The sequence below is a fragment of the Miscanthus floridulus genome, chromosome 8, assembly GCF_019320115.1.
Source record: "Miscanthus floridulus cultivar M001 chromosome 8, ASM1932011v1, whole genome shotgun sequence".
Classification (NCBI taxonomy): Eukaryota; Viridiplantae; Streptophyta; class Magnoliopsida; order Poales; family Poaceae; genus Miscanthus; species Miscanthus floridulus.
Genome location: NC_089587.1, coordinates 45,909,384 through 45,916,199, shown reverse-complemented (window position 1 = coordinate 45,916,199; position 6,816 = coordinate 45,909,384).

The following is a 6,816-nucleotide window of genomic DNA, read 5'->3' as shown; positions in this document are numbered from 1 at the left end:
TTTAATGACTGATTTGCTTCATTAATTGTCAGCCATGCATGCTGCATGCGGGCGCCTAGCTGCTGCTCGCCGAGCTGCTGCACGCCGGTGTTGTTGCCATGCCCGGCGGTGTTTACAAACAATAAAAAGTTACACTTTATTGCACAATTATTAAATAGTCCAAGTACTGTGTTCAATTGTCCTCAACCATACAAATCAAGCAAACACGTTACAATTCAAATACACAATTTAAATTGTCACGATCTATTTAACAAACCAATGGCTATTTGGTCACGGAAACCATTCATGTACGCAGATTTATCCCTTGCCGGCGGTTGACGAGTCCGTGGTTGAGAGGCCGATGTCTCATGTGGAACATAGTTCTCATCACGATCAAAGTCCCTATCCACTATTCCACTCGATCGAATGAAGTTATAGAGTGTCATGCATGCAACGATAATTTGGCTTTGCTTGTGAGGTGCATAACTTGGCATATGGAACAAGATTCTTCACTACGGTCCCGTTCGCTTGTCTTAAATTTGGCTTGTTCGGCTTGTTTTTTCAGCCGGAACAGTGTTTTTCTCTCACAACAATTCAGCCGGAACAGTGTTTTTCAGCCAGTTTCAGCCAAAGTTCAGACCAGCGAACGGGGCCTGCATCTTCAAAACTCCAAACGACCTCTCGATGGCATTTCTAAGAGATGAATGTGTGTAGTTGAAGATCTCTTTTTTACCTTGTGGCTCTGGGCCGTCTTGATACTTTGAAAGATGGTACTTGGTTCCCTTGTAGGGCACAAGATAATCCGGACGGTTTAGGTAGCCCGAGTCTACCTGGTAAAATTTTCCTACACAATGCAACAGTTTGTAAGTTTCAACTACTTGAACTAGAAGCTGCAAATGCAACATTGGAAGGTGTTTACATGTAGGTGGATGTGGAAAGATGTGGCAGTACTTGGTCATAGCATTAGTGAACACTCTCATGTCATGTACAGAACTAGGCCATCCAGCAAGAATTTGTCATAGTGAATATCAAACAAAAGCATACCGTCCATAAATTCTCTGTCATCATCATCAACAAGAAGTCTAAACAGTTCCTCGTCACTTGACTCATCAGAATTGTCCCCATCCCTTGTTGAATTATCATCCTGACACATAAATGCATCACAAACTCAGTTACATATTCCAGATGAAAGTGCACATGCTCACATCACAATCATAATTCAAAGTCGTCACACAGTACAACAACACATTCATAACAGACATAATGCAAATGCCAGACATAGTGCAAATGCCAAACATAGTTCAAATGACAGACATAGTTCAAATCACACACTTAGTGCAATGACAGACATAGTTCAAATGACATGCTAAGTTCAAATGATAGACTGAAGTTAAGATAATAGGATCTAGACATATTCCTCAATGAAGGCTAGCCTTCCTTCTGGTTTAGATTGTAGGGGACCGTGACGCCTAAGAGGGGGGGTTGAATTATGCAACTTAAAATTCGAACTCTAAACTATGACCTCTTTTTCTAACCTTAGCGAAACCTATGCAAAAGATAAAAAATCTAAATGTGCAACTACGATTTTGCTAGTGTGTTGCTATCTCTACCGCAAAAAAGAGTTATGCAAATAATGTAAATACGAAAGCTAAAGAACAAAGTAGAGATATGCAAACTCCCGTCGATGACTCCGGTATTTTTACCGAGGTATCGAGAAGCGCACAAGCTTCCCCCTAGTTCTCGTTGGAGCCCCTCGCAAGGGCCAAGCTCCCGGTCGGCTAACTCCGTGGATAGCCCTGGGCCTTCCCCACGCGCAAGTGGGTCTCCGGTGTGCCTTCTGGCAAGCCTCTCCCGAACCGCTCTCCACTGTCTTCACTATCAATCTTCCGGCCAAAATGCCGCGGGCCTTGTTCCCTTCGGTACACGGTGGCGGCCACACCACAAATACGGTTGGTGTGATCTTGCAAGACTACAAGCCCCTTCAATGTACAACAATGGTGCGCTCAAGCACCGATTGGTAAGAGGTATGCAAACCTCACTAAACACTAGGCCTAAACCTAGAGCAAGCGCATAAGCGGTGGTCTAATCAACCTAAGCACTTCGCAAAGCACCTACGCTAATCACCTAATGAATCACTAAGCACTATACAAGTGGAGATCACTAAAATGGTGTATCAAGACCCTTGGTATGTTTCCTCAGCTCCACTCCCCTCAAATGGCCGGTTGGGGGTCTATTTATAAGCCCCATTGAGAAAGTAGCCATTGGGGATGAAATTCCGCTTTTCTGCTATTGACCGGACGATGTTGTCGTCCTGACTGGACGCGTCCGGTCGTCTCGATCGTTGAGCGCATGATCAACTGATTGGACGTTGATGGCGTCCGGTCATGTTCCACCGAACGCGTTCGGTCGCAACTTCGCCGTTCTGGAACATCTCTGTACTTGATTGGACGTTGCAGTTCCTACGTCCGGTCGATTTGTCGCCAGCGTCTGGTCAGTACTGAGTGTGTTGCCAGGATGATGAACAATGCCAACGGTGCATCCGGTCACTTCTAGTACTCAGCGTTCGGTCACTGCTGCTGATGCCTGCTGTCGTCGAGCCTCTTGATTGGAGCGTCCGGTCACTGTAAGGGTTGTGTCTGGTGCTACGTCCGATCACCACTATGAGCTTATTTCTTCGTGATCTTGCGTCCGGCTTGGTTTCAATCTTCGTGCTTGGACTATGCTTGATATCTTGGGTCTTTTCTTGTGCTTCTAGGGTCTTGCTTATGGTGTTGATCATCGGATCATCACGTCGCCTTCGTCTAAGTCACGTTTTGCACCCTATTGGACTACAAAACAATCACTTGTAAATTCATTAGTCCAGTTTGGTTGTGTTGGTCATCAAACACCAAAATCCAAAGTAAATAGGCCTAGGGTCCATTTTCCTTATATAGATGTTCCAATGAAGAACGCCATACTGCTTTCTTCATTGTATCCTGTGTACAACAAACCACATCGGTCGGTTTGTCTCCTCTACACCACACTCTCTAGCCAACTACTGCACTAGCTTAATCTTTTCAAATTTGGTAGCCTCTTTCTGTTGCTTCGCTGCCTAATGTTGCGTGAAGTACTCATTCCTCTGAGCTTTGAATCTTAGTGTTGTCGCTCATGTACTTGTTCATGGCCCAAACTGCTGGGCTCTTCTGTTGCTTGCACGGACTAGAGCTAGTGGTGCTTGTGCTGCTTGCTCTCTTGTAGCTACCGATGCTAACTGGAGTGTGCACATCAGGGTCCTCAGCTACATCCTCCTCCTCTTCCTCATCCACAATGACACTTTCTCCAGCAATAAATGAGGTTGAGCCATCTACAGCTACACCATGGAACATTTGGTCCAATTGATCCATGTACTCTGGCCACCCCCACTTGCATTTCTTCCAGTCTGGATGGCCCTATAGAACTTAAGTGTACAACTAACTAGATATCAAACATCAAACAAGCAGTTTGGCAAGTACCTTAGTGCCCACCATTGATCGGTGGCATCAACAGTGCCATCATCTCTACAGCCTAAGCCAGTGTCATTGCGCGGTCTTTGTATGAATTGCCATAGTCCCTTCAGTTGCCTAATCCTATTAGCGATCTGCACTCTGTCATGCATGTATCAAATTGGTTGCTGCAAAATACCTTCCTATTACCTCCCTCATCCCTGTCTTGCTCATGGTTCCTTTCACACAGTTACCCTTATTAATTTGGTCAACCCACAAATCACATAGTGTCCCGGTATTTGGTTCTGACCAATTTCCCCTATCCACTCTAGACTAATCCATGCATAACAAGAATACATACATACATTACGAAAATGACAAAATCCAACACCAAGCATATTTTTCTGGGTTTGAGAATATACTAGGCCTTGAGCGTTTGGAAAGATCTCTTGGATCTCGTCGTCTTCAGCATCATTCTAGTGGTTGATGTCGAAGTTGTCTTCCGCAATAGCTATCGTCGTGGGTCGTCGACGTCCACCGTGGCTCCTGGATCCGGCAGGCACGCCGGATGTAGATCCACGCGAGCAGCGCACACCGGTGGTCACAGGAGGCAAGGTAGGGCCACAGCCACCACCGGAGGATGACGACACAATGTGAGCGGCCGTGGAACCTCCTCCACCTCCACTGCGAGCCACGCGTAAGCCGAGGGTATGACTGCCGCTGCAGACGCGAATGGGAGGGGGCCCATGCTGCTGCCGATGCCTCCATCTTGTGGGCCAAAGCGAAGGAGGCCCTCATAGCCCGCCATTCCGGGCCACCCTTCACCATGGGAGTTGAGGTCGAGTGCCGCCATGCCCATTCGGGGAGCATTGATGATGCTCGAGCCTGAAAAGGGATATGCTTCGTCGGAGAAGATGCCGTAGCCGCCAGCGGGGGAATACGAATCAGACTGCGACAGGAAGTCCCTAGTGCGGTCGCCGTTGCCATAGCCGTCGTTGTTGTAGCCGTCCATCTGCGACGCGCGGATCTAGATCTGGCGATGGGAAGGACAAGCTATAGCTACGCAACGGGGAGGAGCTGGATCTGGGGGCCAGAGAGGAGGAGCTGGATCTGGGCGGCAGTGGAGGGCGAGAGCAAGAGCGGCGGCGTCGGGCGAGAGCGTGAGCGGTGGGAGGGGGGTGGGAGCGGGGGAATGGATAAGGGTACCGAGCGAGCGGGGTGGGTGGATGCGGGGGTAGTGGGCGTCCAGCTTGCGCCCCAGGCATTTTTGCCTAGTTTTGGGCCTCTTGGGTAGCAAATGGCAATAAATTAGCAGCCTAGGATTTGCTCTTTTTTGCCCGTAGTGTTTAGATCTATTTTGCCAAGAGATGAGCTAAAAGTGCTGGCCAAAACTTTAGCACAAAGAAATAACAGGGCCTAAGGCCTAAAATAAACGTTGTAGCTTTGGTCCCTAAAGTTACCTAAAATAAACGTTGTAGCTTTTGGACATGTTATGTTTTGGTCGACTTGAGAATCGTGATATATAATAATCGTTGCTGAGAAATGTGGTACACTCTATTAGAGAAACTATTTTCACTAATAATGCTTCCTATCTTTTCACCGGCCACAAAAAATACAGGCGTCGCTGTAGAGCAAACCTGTAGATGGGTTTGTAGCCACTGACTACAACCGTAAGTGATCAATTTGCACAGGTCAATTTCCAATGGCGGTTAACTTAGCCTATCGCAATTTGCATAGGTCAATTTCCAATGGTGGTTAGCTAGACTGTCGCAAATCGAAATGATAGGCATTTTCACCTGTGGAAGTGGAAATATACCTATTTCTACTCGCTTAAGTCGAAATAGGTATTTCCGCCCGCAGAAAGTGAAAATATATCCATTTCTACTAGCTGCTGTCTTAGTGAACGGCCAATACAAATGTAGCTATAAATATCGCTTTGCTCTCTGAAATGTAACTTCCAACCTGAAATTTTGTTGGAGTTCTTGAAGGATAAAATTTTGCCAATTACAAGAGGGAGGTTTTAACCTTCAGAGTACCTTACCCACCTTCTGTGAGGGAACGACTCGAGATCAAACTCTCCTCACAAGTGATTCTAGGATATCCTTAAGTTTTCCAGTAAGTTGAAACCAGTCTACTCTATAATTCCAACAGAGAACAAAACAAGGTTAAGCCCGCTAGAGCGGCAATATGCTAAATGATGATAATTCAATAGAAAAATATTTAATGACATCTTAAGCCAATTGTTTGCTCGATAACGACGTTAGAAATGTTTGTTGGGTTTTCTTATGCACTAGTGTACTTTGTCGGTCAATTCCACGAGCACACAAAATTCTGTTATAGCATTTTACATAGGAGTGTTTTTATCCTTGAAGAATCTCTAATGACCAAGATTAGTCAATAAAAGATTTCTTGAATATATCACAAACAACGACCAGGCTCTAATAGGGATTAAAAATAATATGGTAGTGCGACACTTGAATGACTTCAAATAAAAAGATAAGATAAATGGTGTAGTGATGGGAGGATAGTGCGACACACGAAGGACTTCAAATAAAAAAATAAGATAAATGGTGTAGTGATGGAGGAGGACAACAAGCGAGTAAAGATTCCTATGGACTCTATTTGAATCAAGGCAACTCCATAATAGATACTAGTAGATAAATGTAAATGACTTCAGGAAACCAATACTTTAAAGTTGTAAGGACAATGACAACTAGTAAGGGCCATATATGATTCTGGCGATTGTAACTAATAATGAAGTTTGCTATGTACAAGGTGTTTTATTCAAATGGACACAAGGATGGCTTGGACAAAGAAGGCAACATGAAGATCAAATGATCAATACCTGAAGGAAGGTCAAGGAGGTCAATTAAAGACCATAGAAGACTTGCATTGGATGAAATCCATGACACCAAGAGATCGAAACCAAGATGAGAAGACCTGGAGGAATAGAGCTCATTGGGCTCTGCACAGGAGCGCCAAAAAACTACGGTGGTATTCATGGTAGAGGGACCTAAGCTTAGGGTCTGGTCAGGAGTACTAGTCTAATCATCGCTATAATCACCAAAAAACTCCAGTGGTATAGAGTTGATCAACACCGTAGCTTAGGCTCCAGGCCAACAATTAGGCAATAATTTTGTAGAAGGTTTTAGCACACCGAAATTCTTCTGTGGTCTACAAGGGGCGGCACTTGAAGAACAAGTGCGGTCCAAGAGTTTTTGCAGATGGTTCAGAGGGGCGTCCGAATCCTCTGGTGGTGCATTGGATGAAAGGTTCGACTAGTCTCAAACGGGTAGCTGACGTGACAGGCATTGGATTTCTTCGATGATCTGATCGGACCTTCCGATTCTTTCGCTTGAGCAAAAAGGGAGTGGCC